The sequence below is a fragment of the Pinus tabuliformis genome, chromosome J, assembly GCF_031772625.1.
Source record: "Pinus tabuliformis cultivar Carrire ecotype Pingquan chromosome J, CPIR1, whole genome shotgun sequence".
NCBI lineage: Eukaryota > Viridiplantae > Streptophyta > Pinopsida > Pinales > Pinaceae > Pinus > Pinus tabuliformis.
In genome coordinates, this window is record NC_142295.1 from 1378671743 (window position 1) to 1378689914 (window position 18172).

An 18172-nucleotide genomic window follows, 5' to 3' on the forward strand; every position below is an offset into this window, starting at 1 on the left:
ATATGAGTTGAGCTGGAAGGACTTCGTGTGAATATCTCTGCCTGCTGAGTGACATGAAGACTAGTCATGATGTTTGTGTTGGGAGCCTGTTGGGAACATGATCCCCCAAGGACAATTTTGGGGCTAAAATCCCATGTTTTGGGTCAAATTTTTTAATAAACTTGTAGAGATTCTACATTTTGTGGTCACGGAGCACGAAAGTGTTATGAGTCATAAAGGGTTGTATGCCCCTAGTTTTGTAAAGTAATGTCGGCTGTAAAAGATCTACCCATGGTCCGCAGACCATGGATTGTATAAAAAGAGCTAGTCTCTAATTATTTTAAGAGTCATATAGTCATGGGATGAAGTCTTAGAGAGTCATAGCTCTGAAGTAAGAAGTCTAAGTTTCGGGTCGTAGTGTAGGTAGAGGCTCTGCAGCTGAATGGGCAAAGGCCTAGGGTGGAAGTCTACAGCTGAGTGCACAGACCCCTGCAATTGTGTGTCCAGGACGAATAGAGTCTGTAATCACTTGAATATATCAATAAAGAGAAGTATTCTACAAATTCTATCTTTGTTCCTATTAATGCATCTTGTCATATTATGTATGAGTTTCCTTTATAATGCTTATGTGATGCATGAATTTGTTTAATTATGTTGGATAACTAAACACAAATAAGGATATCTTTTTACACGGTGCTAACTTTGATTATCTAATAAGATAAGTAAGCTTCTTAAGATAACTTGGCAATCTATGCAATATGCTACCTTAGCAGTGCGAAAGTATCTAAACCGAAGGTTAGGGCTACGCGAAGGTTAGTCGTAACCTTTCATAAAGGCATTGAAGGGAGGAATAAGGGGTTAGGCAGACATAGCCCTATAACTTAACAACCTGCACGAAAGTGGAATAGAAGGAACAAACTGACATCACGACCATCTCAGGGTGTGGAAACTTGGTTCTAGCATCCCCCCATACTGCTTCGGGTGAGACATTAGTCCATGCTCCACGAGCTGATGCCGAAAGGGCCAAGAGTGTAGGGATTTGTTTGGCTAACTATCGTTGAACCTGGGTTAGGCCCCAACAAGAAAACACACCCTGGTCTCCTATTATCCCTTTTAAATCAATAAACTTCATGGGGAACAAATCTTGATTTTTGCGGAGGAGCTCAACAACCTTATCTACTGTCGCATCATCCCAATAGTTCCCAATCTTTGTAAATTTTTGCTCCACCTCTATGCCGATGTTGATTTGCCTAGTTTTTAGTGGCACATTTATGTCTGGATCCTCTATCTATGGACCTTCAATCTTGCAGTGACCTTCAGTGTTGGGCGCGAAATCCCTCAAGGAAATTTTTGGGGCTTAAAGCCCAGATTTTGACAAAATCTGATGTAAAGACTCTGTGTTTTGTGGGCACGGAGCACGAAGATTTTAAGTGAGTCATAGGGTTATCTGTCCTCATTTTTGTAGTGTAATGATAGCTTTACAAATCTACCCATGGTCCACAGACCATGGAATTGTATAAATGGAGCAAGGCTCTAAGTTGTAAATCAGTGAAGAAGAAAAGTAGAAGCAATAGATGCAGAACTGAGTCTTATCTAAGTGTCAAGTCGTGTGTTTGTGTTATAGACATATTTGGGCACTGCAACCCCAAACACATATGTCCATAAGCCAAGGGCTTCTAAGTCCCTAAAATTTTTGTTTCATACCTTAAAGGAGCAAGGTCAGCTGATTACATCATCTCCCAGAAGTTCTCTATGAAAAGCTACTCAGGACTGGTCAAAGCAAGACCATACAGACTGCCCAGTGCTAAAGGTGCGATGCATCTCACCTTCCACATGAAAAAAGTGCAATGCATACTAGAAAGCCCTTCCATAGGGTGCGATGAGTGAGAGCAGACAAATGGCACAAGAAGTTTTCTAGGTGGAAACCCAGAGAATCTTCTAGAAACTGCTCATTTGACACTTGCCTCTCTGAGTTCGCCCAAGGATGAGTAAGAGATCTAAAATCTCCATGTGGAACTAAGAACTATCAAAGATATGACACTAATCAAAATCCCAGAAGCTGACTCACCCCCCTGCAAATATCTATAAATGGATCCCTCATCCAAGAGATCCAAAGGTTGGAATTTGGTAATTTGCAAAGAGGTGCTACTGGTTTCTCTTTGAAGATATTGTTGGGTGATCTTGCTTTGTGTGAGGTGAAGAGGGCTTTCAAGCTGGTAGGATGGCACTATGTCAGACCAAGTGGTTGTAATCCTCTCTTCTATGACTTTTAATAATAAAGCTATTTGAGTTTTCCTCCATATTCTTGTGTATCTCTGAATATTGTGTTTGTTATATGCATTTGTATGGTCAATATATATCTGATCCTATATTGTTTACGGTTAAAGATCTCTATGATTTGATGGTATTATGCTGCTGTGAATCTATAGGTGCTCTTTGAAGCTGGACAAGTAAGGAAGCAGTGGCGAGATTTTGTCAAATGGGAAAGGAAACAAGCAAGGAGCCAAGCGGAAGACTAAGGTTGGTACTCTCTGCTTCTTTCTCATCTCTCTCTCGTAAAGGAAAAAACAACTTTAATCTATTTGTTTCTAAGATAGCTACTTGTCTTAGTGGGACTATTAGCTCAGCATAGACACTAGATTTACCGGTAACAAAATGGCAACTTCGCTGGGGAGCGATTAGTTTGATTGCTTGTCTCTATTTGTTTGATTCATTAACCACAGACGGAGACTGAAGTCAAGCTAGCTAACCTTCGAACTGCATTTGCTATGCAAGTGCAAAGTAGATCAATGTTGTTTTAGTGAATCTCCGGGTTTGTTTATGAACTAAACAATTGACTTGCAAACATCCTAGGTGCCCTAGAGGTAGCTTGAGTAACCACATTATATTAGCCCTATACTTTGTAGTTACTAGATATAATCTACTCGGCCTAAATCCCTAAACTAAACTGCAAATTGTGACCAAAAAACAAGCTAAAGTCTCATTCCTTGACCATCGCACCCTCTCCTTTAGGAAAACTGGATGCATCACACCTCCCATGTGCAGTAGGTGAGGTGCATCCCTGTTTCCCTGTGTTACAGGTGCGATGATCAGACAAGACTAGATCTGCCTCCAGATTTTGGTTTTTTCTTCACTGTCTTCAGTTTTATATTCAGGAGTTTTGCTGTCTATGATTAGTAGACCACTGTTGAAACCCCTTTCTTTGCATCATCCAACCTCTATTGAACAAAGAATTGTGAATGTTTTTATGTATTGTGCGCCACTTACAGTTCTCTTTTACAAAATAGTAGCTTAATCGAACTATCGTCTTTTGATTTGGAAGTGTCGCAAGTGTCATTTTTAGTTAAAGAAAAGAATACTTCTCTTTTTGATAGTTAATTACACTATTACTCTTGTATTTGATCTGAATTTATAAGTATTTCAAGTGTCGAAAGAAGTTTTCAATTCAAAATCACAAAGTGTCGTCTTGCCTTCCTGTCATTTTTTGAAAAGAAAATCGTTAGTACTGTCGCTTTGAAAGAAGAAATAATTCATATTTGTACTTAGCATTCTTTTTGTCATTCACACATTAATAAAGTGGAAAAAAAATACATGCACGTGCATTTGTATTTAGATTGCTTGTTGATTTTGATTTAGGATAGTGCATCTAGTGTGTGCTCTCTGCTCTATGTTGAAAGGATTTCATTTCTCTTTCCTTAGTAGCTAGGATTTTCATTGCAAAAAGAAGATTAAACGACTGTTTATCATCTTAGATTTCATTTTAGGAATTGTATATCTACATCATGCGGTGAACCTGAAAGGAAAATTTCTTAAGAAAGATCAACTGTAAAATAAATTTAATGAACATAAAAACGCTTTGGAACCTAATGCACAACACCTAGAAGTCTAAACTAGAGATGTATTTCGGCATCGTAAAGCCTAGTAATTGTTTCTTTCATCGTAGGTTGGGTGATTCCTCCTCTTTGAGACGATAATTGCCAGTACAGACTTGTGCTCCCACATACCATCGAGTATATATTGGGAGACCACAATAGGCTATATCCTTTATCCTTAGGAAGCCATGTCTTCCGCCCTATCGATCGCAATGCACTGAACACAACATTCGGGAAGATTGACTTCTGTATCGTAAAACGTATTCTACAGTTTTACAATTGGTTTGGTAATCCCTCTATCTAGATTTCCAGAGTAGTCTCTTTCATTCCTCTTCAGACTCCTTAAAGGAAAAGGTCCATCTGAGCACTTGTCACTTCAGGCTCATTAAAAATCGAAGGCGACTAGAGTCATCTTTAGCCTTTCTCGACTCTTAAAAGTGAAAAAGCAAGTTGTGTCAAAGCGTCTAAAATTTCTTTTAATCGGAATAACGTCATTGTTCCCTCGTTGCTCTTAGGTTGAGGAAATGGAGTCCACCAACCAAGGATTTCCCCTTGGGGGAAGTCCTAGTACTTTCTCCTCTTGGGGACATGTTGGTGCACCTCATATGGCCACATTATCCCTTCGAGGACTAACGATTGGCCTTCCGGTATGGATTTTCTTGACCTCTATCGTTCAAAGCACCGTAATTCCCAAACAATCAAATCAGCAACTAGATGATACCAAAGTTCCCCCCCAACCTTCTACTTCGTTTGTCTCTCCCTCTCCTTCTTCCTCTTCACTCGGTAAAGATAGTAAAACTAAAAACCAAGTGACTAAGAAGAAGAAGAAGTGGAAGGAGAAGAAGAAGAAGGAGCCAACGACAAAAAGGGGCAACTGTGCATCGTCTCGCAAAAATCCACACACTGCACCGTCCAACCTAAATCTCCATGTGTCATCTGCAAAGGAGACCACTATCACCGAGATTGTCCTTGCATCCCACGGATCCTAAGGGACTAGTCTCCCCTCTTTCACAATCCGGTTTCGTCAACCTCTGACGATCATGTTGAAAGTACACCATTAACTAGTGAAAGCGAAGTCACTGGACAAAAATGGAAATCTAAATTTCCCTGTAGGCTGTGTGAAGGTGATCACGCCCTTCACCGTTGTCCCTTCCTAGATGACGCTAAAAGAGTCTTGGATAATCATCCTGCATTACCGCAGCATCTCCCTCCTGGGTACAAGAAACTCTTTCCAAATCCATTGCTAGTTGCAAATCTGACTAACCCACCTTTGGATTTGGTCGAAGCACCTATCATTGAAGATAAACCATCTGAGTGCACATTGGACCAAAGTCAATAGGTCGGAACAACAATCGACCCCATCTTGGCTTCGGAAGATTTACCTTCAGATGATACAGTCACCAAAGAGAATGAGAATGACACCGTTCAAATTCTTTTCGTAAACATAGACTCTGATGAACATGGGGGCAATCTGCCCATTCCTTTACCGTAGGAAGGAATTTGTCAGAGTTGTATCCGGCCATTTATTGAGTCCCACCTCCAAGCAACCTAGTCATTTCCTTCGATTGGAATCTACTACACAGACCCCGTTTACCATCTAATGTACCATTTCGAATCATAGTGCAAACTTACAAAATGGTCATGGTTGGTACCATCATAGATGAAGGGGCTTCTGTGAGTATCCTTTCCTCAACGTCTTGGAAAGCGCTTGGTTCGCCATCGCTTTTTCCTGAGATGCAATATCTGACAGGCTTTGATAAAGGAACTAGTCGGTCGTTAGGGATCCTTCCAAATTTTCCTTTAACTTTGAGAAGGAAAACCATTTGTCTGAACATAATGGTAGTCCAAGGACCTTTAGATTAAAATATACTCCTTGGGTATGAATACATTTATAGCATGGGAGCCATCGTCTCCTCACTCTTTCGAGTAATGTGTTTTCCACATGAAGGCAGAGTGGTCCAACTCATAGACCAGCTTTCATTCCCTGGTTCACACATAGCTAATAGTCAAATGTCATCCCTAACAGGTCTTTTTTCACAAGGAATGTCTCATCAATCTCTAGTTCGTCCACCTGATGAGCGCGAGTGATTTGGTGGTCAAGACTGAAACCCAGGGGGCATGCACCCTGGCCTGCTTCGGCAGGAAAACTTCAGGTATAGGGTAGGTTTCCGCAGAGGATATATGACTGGTCTGACACACCCGTCCATTTAGGAAAATGGGATTAGACCGGAATAAGATACCTCTGTTAGAAGGTAGGCCTTTCCCAATAGAACAAATGTTTTGTCTGCAAATTGAAGGGTAACCTGGAAAGTTAGGCCTTTCCCGATAGAACAAGTGTTTTGTTTGCAAATTGACAGGTAACCTTGGAAACTCTACTTCACTATACCTGGAGGCATGCAAACCTTTTGTGTGAAAGTGAAAAGTGGCCATTTATTTTCTTAGTTTGTAGGTTCTTAACCCTTTAAACTCATAGGATTGGTCGTTCCTAGCTTACATAATAAAAGGAGTCTGAGCATAATTTCAAATGGTGCAAGCTCCCTAAAAAATGAACCTATCAATGAGACGTCGTTATTATACGACTCGCATGAGCAGTTTTACATGAAGTTCAAGCTCGTTAAAAATTAAACCTAGCAATGAGCATATGTTCCACCAGAGTTTAAGCTCATTAAAAAATGAGCCCAACTCTGGTAAATAACCATTGTGAATGCATTATCATCAGCTTTCGAGCCTTGGCCATGTTCTTACCATCACCTCCACTTGGTTTTTGCCGATCATTCACCTCCATTTGATTGTTTACCCCTTTTGAGGAACAGCTATGACGAGTGATCCTATTAGCCACCTTTTTGCACTGCCATGATTGGAAAGTTCCAAACCTTACCTAGAACCAGTTGCTATCTAAAAACATCACTCGTTCCTCAAAAAACGAGTCTCCTTTAATCTCTTTTCATCTGACTCGTAAAATATGAAAAGATTTCCGAGCGATTGGCCTCTCCAGCTCGTTAAAGTGATTGGAAGTGTTATCCCTCCTCTAGATTTTAATGTTTTGGACCTGAGGGATTATTACACAAAAAGATCGAGCATTTCTCTTGTTCGTCTCGTTAAAACTATCAAAAAGTCATCCCTTTCGCATTGTTTTATACTTTTTTGGACTTAAGGGATTATACTACAAAAAAGGAATATTGGAGTCTTCTTTCTATCTCTTCTCAGACTCTCTAAAATTGAAAAGGTCCGAGTTATCCTTGTCATTAAACTCGTTAAAACAATAGTGACAAATTTGTCCATTCAGACAAGAGCGAGTTTCGTTATTGCTAGGCTCGTTAAAACATAGCGACGGGTTTTCCCGAAGGGCAAATTATTGAACGCGCATATGTTATCCTCCTCAAGCTTGACAAAAATAAAGAGGTACTGGTTAGAAATGACTGGGGAAAATTGGGAAGAAAACTTGAAGAAAATTTATTAGTAGCGGGTCGCTCTTAAACATGACACTTTCACCCCATCACCATGATTGAGTCAGGTTGGGTTATTCCGTTCACCGGTCATATCACCATTGGTCCATCGTACCATCCACTTTTGGGGTTAACACTACCAATCCATTTCAGTGTTGCCATTATGTTCAAGAGAAGTCGCTCAGAGAATTCACCTACCTAGCTTGTGTCTCATCCGCTACAATATCTTCACACTTCATTCTTTCATGACCGCCACCCTGAACCTTGTATCATCAGATTGTTTTCACCTCCACAAAATCATTTGCTCCATTCCATGTGGTAGTTGTTGGATCCATTAATTCCCTCCTACAATGGGTCACTTCTTGTCGACATCAGCTCATTATCCAAGAAGCCAACCTAGGGACAACCCTTCCAGTACTTTGAAGCTTGCATGCCTCAATGGCAAGTTTCTCACTTCCAGCGACAGGTTTACACTGATGACCTTCGACCGAAAGATTTTGCATGGTGTTCGACATCAACTCATGTATTCACACCACGTGAATTGTACTGTAGTACCTTGAGGGTCATCATCATCATCGGTGATTCCTCTCGCGTATGTTAACAACTTACAACGTTGGCTGGTAATCAGGCGATGTCCTTCCATGTTCGACATCAGAACATCTTTTCACATGGATCGACTTGTACTTTCGGGCGAAGATTGAATGCATTTTGAAGACCCCAGATCTAGTTTCATCCATCCGGGCTGCGATATAATCAGGAAAATAAAGAAATCAAATGTACATCATTGCTGCACAGATAATCATCCAAACTAACGGATGATGGCTCTACCAGAATCATCAGTCTACACACAGACGATTGTCTGTCCTATATACATGAAAATGAATTTATCAAGCTGAGCATGGGAATTCTCACCTCAGCTAGATTATGAAAATATATGAAGATAATGTATTGTATTTTATCTTATTACAGGTCACCTTCCAGTGCGAAAAACCTCGAATCCTCACTATAAAGCATTTCACCCAACATCAAAAGATTTACGACCTCATGCTTTAGGGGGCAACTGTTATAGACATATTTGGGTACTACAACCCCAGACACATATGTCCATAAACCAAGGGCTTCTAAGTCACTAATATTATTGTTTCATACCTTAAAGGAGCAAGGTCAGCTGATTACATCATCTCCCAGGATTTCTCCATGAGAATCTACCCAAAACTGGTCAAAGCAAGACCATACAAACTGCCTAGTGCTAAAGGTGCGATGCCTCTCACCTGCCACATGTAAAAAGTGCAATGCATATTGGAAAGCCCTTCTATAGGGTGCGATGAGTGAGAGTAGACAAGTGGCACAAGTAGTTTGCTAGGTGGAAACCCAGAGAATCTTCTAGAAACTGCTCATTTGACACTTGCCTCTCTGAGTTCACCGAGGGATGAGTAAGAGATCCAAAGGTTGTAATTTGGTAATTTGCAAAGAGGTGCTACTGGTTTCTCTTTGAAGACATTGTTGGGTGATCTTGCTTTATGTGAGGTGAAGGGGGCTTTCAAGCTAGGAGGATGGCGCTGGGTCAAACCAAGTGGTTGTAATCCTATCTTCTATGACTTTTACTAATAAAGCTATTTGAGTTTTCCTCCATATTCTTGTGTATCTCTGAATACTATGTTTGTTATATGCATTTGTATGGTCAATATATATCTGATACTATATTTTTAACGGTGAAAGATCTCTATGCTTTGATGGTATTATGTTGTTGTGAATCTACAGGTGCTCTTTGAAGCTGGACAAGTAAGGAAGTGGTGGCGAGATTCTGTCAAAGGGGAAAGGAAACAAGCAAGGATCCAAGCAGAAGATTGAGGTTGGTACTCTTTGCTTCTTTCTCATCTCTCTCTCGTAAAGGAAAAAACAAGTAACTTTAATTTGTTTGTTTCTAAGATAGCTACCTGTCTTAGTGGGACTAGCAGCTCTACATAGACACTAGATTTCCTGGTAACACTTTGGGTGGTAGGGTAGGAGAAGACTTTGCAACTCAGTGCGCAAAGGCCTAGTAGTCCGCAACTGAGTGCGCGGACCCCTACAGCTGAGTGCGCAAGGAGAGTCGAGTCTTTAACCTTTGGAGAAGTAATAAAGAGAAGTTTTACATCATTTCTGTGTATCATTTTCCTATTTTGTGCATTGAGTGTATTGGATATAAATTGCCTTTCTATTGTTTATATGATGAGCGAACTTATATGAATGTGTTGATAAAGGGAATATAAGATAAAGTATCTATTTACGCGAACATAACTAAATGTTATAAGAAGATAAGTAAGATTTGTGGTGTAACTTGGGTAATGCAAAAACACCTCACCCCTGGTTAGGGCTATGCAAAGATGATTATAACAAATCGTGAAGGCCTTGCAGGTCAGGATAGTGCACGAAGATATTCACAATTGGACTAAACTAACACCTCAGACATCTCAAGGGTGATGAAACTTGGTTCCAGCATCCCCCCATACTGCTATGAGTGAGACCTTAGTCCGCAGTCCACAGGCTATTGCTGAAAGGGCTAGTAGTACAAGGATTTGTTTGGCTAAATAACTTTGAACCTGCATTAGGCCCCCTCAAGCCAAAAAATGGTTCCATTGTCGGGACTGGAATTTGCATTGAGATGTCTGATGTCGTACCATTGGAATCCAACTAAGAATAAAATTGAAGGTTGGTTGGATAGGATGATTCACAAGTTCGCAACGCAAGAGAACATGAATCTGCAACTGACAAAAGAAGAGTGGTTAGACGGATACATGTACAGAGAGATCCAAGAAATATTCTTCGCATATTTCCCTGCTGAGTTGTACGAGTGGATCGCAAAGCTAGCAGATAGCCAAGGAAGGTGGAAACTAGACAATCCTATTTTGTGGACCCTAGAGTTGGTGTGCAGATTGGAAGCATTAGAGGATAAGATTGTGTGCATTTTTTATCACTAGCTTGATCAGATTATAGGAGGATTCATTACTGAGTTCGCGGTAGATACTTCAGTCAGCTATAGCAAGGCAAAGCAATGCTTTCTCAAAGGACCGCGAGGTAAGTACGTAAAGTCTCTAAATACTTGGATTAAAATGTTACTGTGTGAAAAGAGGGTTATGCAATTATCTTGATGTCCAGAGGTACGTGAAGTAGAAAAACCTACAAAAACGAAGGAAGTAAGGGACCAAATAATATTCCTTTGATTTCACCTATGTGAAGGGATGAGCAAGAGCTCACAAAGGTCTCGCTATGAAGTGCGATCAATTTGATAAGGCAAAGGATTCTGCACATACCACCCCCACCCCCACCACAACTAGTTTCACCACCTTCACCTCCATCTTCACCCGTACCACCTCCGCTGCCACCGTGAGTCAATATGGAAAGCACAATAAAGTTTCATGTGTTCAAGGGGGTAGGAAATGAAGATATGGACCGGTTTTGGTTCATGATAAGAGACGTATGGGAAGCACACGAAGTTATAGATGATAATATAAAGAAGGCGACACTAGTTAGAGCTCTACAAGAACGTGTGCTGACCTGGTATATTAAGCATTCTAATGATAATCTGAATGCGGGAATCACAAACATCCAAGCAATGCTAAACAAAGAATTTAGCAGGCTGAAGTTAGAAGTGAAGTTAATCATTGGATTCAAAGAGATCACAATTCTACTAGGCGAGACTCCTTGGGATTTGTATCAGATACTAAAGTGTACGATTCGCAAAGCTAATATGACTTTGATGGATGGACAACACCACGAGTGGTTTGTAGCATCACTAACGCCGCATTTGAGGAATGTGTTGTCACAATAAAGGTTAACGACTCAGTCAGAGTACTTGGATATCGCGATGAGACTTCATGAGACCTTGATGTAGGATCCTAATTTAGGAGTTGAGTAGATCCACGCGCAGTTGAAAAACTTATGCCTTGTTATGCAGAGTCTAGAACATGACAGGACAGCCCTACCAAAAGTGTGTGAAGAGGTATGGTGCATAAAATGCAAGGGTCAAGGTCATGATAAGGACCATTTCGCGATTTTTACAAATGACCACGTGGGCGGAGGACCGATGTTGTTAAGACCAGAGGCACAAGTAGGACCTAGCGTGGTGCTTGCTTTGTGGTGTGCAATTCGTCAAATAGAAGGAAATCATGCTACAAACAACTACCATTTTTTACAGAAGTACATGCAAAATTTGCAACAGTTGTTCTATAATTTTTGTAGATATATTGGACACGATGAGTGCACTTGTAGAGGCTATGAGCTGATGATGGATAGAACTCCCACCTATAGAGTTCAGGCCGAAACACGACCCCTAGACCAGAATGCAAGAGTGGTGCGAACTAGATTTCAGGGGCGCGGATGAGGCCAAGGTGGAGGAGGACCTGGAAGAGGTAGTGAACAGCTGATATGCTACAATTACGGAGGGCCAGGACATTATGCCCATGATTATATGAATCCAATGCATCCATCATGTCTGTATTGTACCTTGTTTGATCATGAAATGGAAGATTGTCCTACATTGACAGGTAGGATATGGAACAAGGCAACGCTACCACCTCCCCCAACTCACAACCTATAGATGATAAAGTTTGAGCCACGCAAGGAAGATCCAAATGTGAAAATTGTGCTTCTAAGTGGAATTGCGATGGGAGATGATAAAGGAAAATAGCCCAAAGATAGTACTTGGGTTCGCAAGGCTCTGACGAAAGAAGCAGAGTTCAATTTGGAGCGTGCTAAGGAAACCTTCATGGAAGCAAAGAAGAGCTTCATTGATGCATCCACTTTAGGAAGAAAAGATAGACCAAAGTTGGAAATGGACTCATCTATGCTTATGACGTTCCTAGAAACATGCATGAAGCTACTGCAGGATAGTAAAGCTGTAAATGGATTGCAGGAACTCATTAATAGATGCGTTGGGACCGCGCCAAGAGAACCGTGCATAGTTCAGAAGATTGGAAAGCATAATACTAGGACGGGAAGAGAAATGAGGCTAATAGCCAAGATTAGAGAATACGAGATGGACCAAGTAATTCTAGATTCAAGATCGGATGCGAATATTTTGCTGAAGAAGACGTGGGAGCGCATGTGGAGGCCTACATTGCAATGGTATCCTATCCAATTGTGAATGGCAAACCAACAAAAGATAATACCTATGGGGATATTGTAATGAATCACCATGGATATTAAGGGAGTGAACACACTAGCAGACATTGAAGTGATAAATATTGTTGATGACAACAATCCCTATCCTGCACTCTTAGGAATTGATTGGGCCACTGACATGAACGAGGTGATTAATCTAAAGAAATGCAATATGATTTTTGAGAAGTCTCTACACATAGTTTTACCTTTGGACCTTGCTATACAGAGCCGGTGCGTAAATATGAAAGTGATGATGATTTGGACTACACCTATAAAATAACTGCACAAGAGCAAGACTGGGTAAATCCCATCGCGGATGGACAAATCTCATGGGAGCATGGAAGCTCCTATACTTTAGATTCAGATGAGGAGATAGAGCGATGGCAGAACTGGTTACACGAGGTAACCATGCTAAACTATAATAGGATGAAAAGACCGTTGCACTGTGTATCGACATAAGTGAGGGATCTACGTACTTATGATGGGTTAAGTGAGGTAGATACTTTCCTAGATAAGTTTGAAAGGGGGGTGCTGAAAAAGCAATGCTTCCAAGCCTTGAACTGGGTACTATGCACTATGCCTGTGAGGTGGTGGGGTATGCACAAGAGAAGCTTTGAAGATTGGTGTGCATGTAGAAAAATGTTGCGCTCGCGGTTTGAGAAACCTATAGTGTGAATGGAAAATAAATACAATGGATGGGATGGTCCGTGTGCTCATCTGTGCAGGTGAGTACACGCATATGGTAAACAACCTGCGTGGATACACATGAACTGTGCATTGGTAAGTACGCTAAATAAGCATGTGCTGGGGGGGGAATTGCGAGAACAGTCCCTCATGTTGGAATGACAGAGTATGGAAAGAATGAGTGCACAGAAGGTTATCCACATGGAAGCATTTAATGAAGTATGCGAAGCACTGAACAAGGTATGTAATGCGCAGCGAAGTGATTGGAACCTATGCGTGCCAATAGATTTATGGTCTTATAGGACTATGTGCAAGAAACTGATGGGACAGACACCTTCCAGGCTAGCTTATGGAGAAAACATTGTAATGTTGATGGAGTATATTATGCCTAGTCTGCGCATAGCAGCACCAGCGGATATGACGGATCGCGGAGCCTTGGAAGACAGGATCGCTTAGTTGGAAGAACTCGAAGAAGAACACTTGGGACCTGATGAATAGATTCAACAGGGTAATCTTGGGCTCCAAGAACTGATGAATGAAAGAGTTTGATTAAGGGATAAAAGTGCCATGGCAAAATTAGAAGTCAAGAAGCTTGAGGAATGAATAAAGAAGGACTTTCTTGATAAGAAAACTGTGGTGATAAAACAGTATGTGCATGATTACATTGAAAAATTTGGGGACTACCACCAAGAGTTGATCGGTTCAATGCCTTGGATTGGACCATATGTTAGTAAGGGGATCGTAGATGGTGGAGCGATGTAGTTGATAAAATGTTCGGTATAGTTGGTAAAGTTAAATGGAGAACCTTTCCTAGGAAAAGTGAATGGCAGTCGGTTGAAGCCATACACGGGTGGCCCAGCTTTTTGACTAGCCGACCAAAGAACAGTCTTAGTGCTCCATGTAGCTGAAATGAGGCACGGGATTGTAAGAAGATGCAGGGAATGCAGGAGTAGGTAGAAGGAAGTAGTTCAGCTATAACAGTCTCTAAACAGCGCGTGCAGGAGGTACAACATGTAGCTACTCTGTGCGTTGCTGATCTTGAAGCAGTTCAGGCAGAGTTGGGAGGTCTCCATGTGAAGATCTTTGCACCAACAGAGTGACTTGAGTGTGAGTCATGATGTTTGTGTTGGGGGTGTGTTGGGCACGAGATCCCCCAAGGCAAATTTTGCGGCTTAAATCCTAGATCTTAACCAAATCCGATGTAAAGACTCTGTGTTTTATGGGCGTAAAGCACGAAGGTTGTAAATGAATCATAGGGTTGTCAGACCTCATTTTTGTAATGTAATGTCAACTTTAGAAATCTACTCATGGTTCACAGACCATGGAATATTATAGATAGAGTGAGGCTCTAAGTTGTAAATCAGCGAAGAAGAAAAGTAGAAGTAATAAATGGATAACTGAGTCTTATCTAAGAGTCGAGTCGTGTCTTTGGGTCGTAGAGTAGGAGAAGACTCTGCAGCTTAGTGCGTAGAGGCTTAGTAGTCCATAGCTTAGTGCTTAGGGCAAGTCGAGTTTGTAACCTTTGGAGAAGTAATAAAGAGAAGTTTTACATCATTTATGTGTACATTTTTCCAATTTTGTGCATTGATTGTATCATATATAAATTACCTTTCTATTGTTTATATGATGCGCGAACTTATATGAATGTGTTGATAAACAGAATATAAGATTAAGTATCTGTTTATGAGAAGATAACTAATTGTTATAAGAATATAAGTAAGATCTATGGTGTATCTTGGGGAAGTAGCACAAATTGCTGCTTTAGCAATGTGAAAACACCTCAGCCCCTGGCTAGGGCTACACGAAGGTGATTATAACAGATCGCAAATGCCTCATAGGCCAGGATAGTGCATGAAGATATTCACAGTTGGACTAAACCAACCCCTCAGACATCTCAAGGGTGTGGAAACTTGGTTCCAGCATTCCCCCATACTGCTTTGGGTGAGACCTCAGTTTTTGCTTCGCACACTATTGTCGAAAGGGCTAGTAGTATAGGGATTTGTTTGGCTAAATAACTCTGAACCTGGGTTAGGCCCCCTCAAGACAACATTCAGTTTCTGGAATATTAATCTTTTTGGGATCCTCTCCTTCTTCTTCAGTGGTCACGTTATAGAATTCGAGTGTGTGGCTTAGCTGGGCAGTCCAATCAAGTTGGACTAGGTCCAAGGGATCTTGCGGTATCCTAAAGATTGTTGCTTTAACCTCCTGTATCACTGCGTCAATACTGTCAAACCCATCCTCAAACCTGAATGTCATTATAAATCCCTGGCGCAATATGTCCCACTCTTCAATGCCATGGCAAAGCTCAGTTTCCAAGTACCAATTCATTGGTATGACACCCAAGGTAAGACAAAACAGATGCACCCATTCAGGCTGGGGCTTCACTCCATAAGCCTTAGTCCATTTGGCTAGGTGATCATGTGGATCATCCCTTCCATCATACTTATCTATCATCTGCACTTTTCACTACCCAAAACGTATTCTCATCATCCTCCTATAGTTGCACCAATCACTGAAATTATCCTTGTGCATACCCCACCATCTTCCATGCATAGTGCGCAGTACCCATTCCAAGTCCTAGAAGCGATGTTTCTCTGGAACTTCTCTTTGAAATGCATACAAAAATAAATCAACATCAGTTAGCCCATCATAATGAGGCAGATCCCTAATTTTAGATGGCACGTGACACAATGACTTAGTCATCATATTACAATGCAGTGTCAATACTTCATGCAGTTGGTTCTGCCAGTGTTCTAATTCTTCATCTGAATCTAACGTGCAAGAGCTCTCACGGTACCATGCAATACGTCCATCCACTATTGGATTTACCCAATCTTGGTCTCGCACCATTATCTTGTAAATCTGGTCTAGCTCATCATCACTTACATAATCTCGGACTAGTTCTGTATAGTGCGGTACCTCCTCGGGATCCAGCAACCCCACTACGCAGAGCGACTTCTTTTCAAATATCATCTTCCACTTCTTCAAGTAGATTACTCCATTCATGTCAGTGGCCCAATCCATTCTAAAGAGTGCGGGTTAGGGATTTCTATAATCCACAATCTCTATTACTTCAAAATCTGCCAGTGTGCTCATGCCCTCGATGTCAATTGTGACCCCTTGTAGCCTCCCCATTGGGATAATTTTCTTTTGATTCACCATTCTTAGCTGTATCGAAGACCACTGGAGTGCAGATCTCCCCATTCTTTCCCAAGTCTATTTTGGAAAAACATTCGCGTCGGACCCCAAATCCTGGATAACTTGGTCCATCCCCTACCTATGTGGTGAGTCTCATTTCATGCCTGGTCCTTGCCTTGTCCTTTCCAAGCTTCCTGACCATGTGCAGTTCACCAGTAGCGCCAACCTTACTAGCACACCGATTTATCAGTTCCTGCAGGCCCTTCACAACCTTACTATCACAGAGCAGCTTCACATAGGTCTCCAAGAATGTGGTAATCATGTATGGGTTCATTTCTTCAGCTGGTTTCTCTTGACTTCTTGAGGTATAGGCCTCAATGAATATTGCATTTGCTTCCATAAATGTTTCTTTTGTGTGCTCCAAGTCAGACCCAGTCTCCTTTTCTAGTGCTTTGCGGACCCATTTTCCTTCTGCAGGCTGCTTGCCTTTATCCTCCCCCATCGTAGTTCCGCTTCGTAGCATAATGTTTACCTTAGGATCTTCCTCTCAGGGCTCAGCCCTCATAATTTGGAGTTTTCTTGTTGGTTGTGGAGGCTATGCCACCTTTTCATGAATCTTAGCCAATAATTTTGGGTAATCCTCAGTCGCATGGTCAAACTAAGTACAATAGCTGCATGACAATTACATTGGATTCGGACAGTCCCTAACGTAGTGTCTTGGGCCTCCGTAGTTGTAGCAAGTTAGTTGTCCTCAGCCTCTCCCAGGCCCTCCTCCACCACGGCCTCAACCGTGCCCCTGATACTCACCTCGCATTCCCCCAATGTGTTGGTCTGGAGGTCGCGTTTCTGTCTGCACCTTGTATGCATGTGTCCTGTCCATCATCAATTCATAACTTCAAAAATTACACTCATCGTGGCCTACTAATTTACAGAAATTGCAAAAGAGTTGTTGTGGTGTCTGCACGAATTTCTACAGAAAATGGCAATTGTCGATCGCATGTTTTCCAGCCACCTGGCATATAGCGCACCATAGCGCAGACCCTGCACTTGGCCCTCCTATAGCCTCTGGTTGTAAAGGTATTGGCCCTCCTTCTCTGACATAGTTCATGAAGACTGGGCAGTGATCCTTGTTATGCTCTTGACCCTTGCATTTTAGGCACCAAACTTCTTCACACACATCTAGCTGAGTTGCTTTGTCCTACTTCAGACTTTGCATTTCGAGACAAAGGTTCTGCAACTGCGAATGAATCTGCTGAACCCCCAGATTAGCATCTTGCATTGGTGTCTCATGCAGCCTCATCACGATTTCCAGAGCTTCTTCCTAGTTCCCAATATTTTGTTGTGATAGCACAACCCTCATGTGGGGTAGGAGAGAGGCCGCAAACCATTCGCGGTGCTGCCCATCAGTTAGGTTCATGTTGGCTTCATGGATCGTACACTTCAGTCTTTGATCCAAATCCTAGGGTGTCTCCCCCAGCTTCATCATTATCTCCTTGAATCCTATAATCGATTGTGCTTGAGACTTAGGTCTAATGAATTCTCCATTTAGCGCGGCCTGGATATCTACCAACTCGGACATTGGGTTATCAGTATTGTACTTAATGTACCACATTATTGCGATGTCCTGTAGAGCACTAACTAGTGTAGCTTTCTTCATTTGGTCATCTGTGATACCCTGGGCTTCCCATACAGCCCTCACGACGAGCTAGAACTAGTCCGGATCTTTGTTCCCTATGCCCTTGAATACTGGTTGTTTTACAGAGTTCACCATATTGAACAGTGGTGAAGGTGGTGGTGGTGTGGGTGATGGGGTGAGCAGTGGAGGTGAGGATGGAGGTGGTGTGGATGGGATGAGGGTGGAGGCAGTGTAGGTATTCGTAGGAACCCTTGTCTTATCAATTGACTTGCACT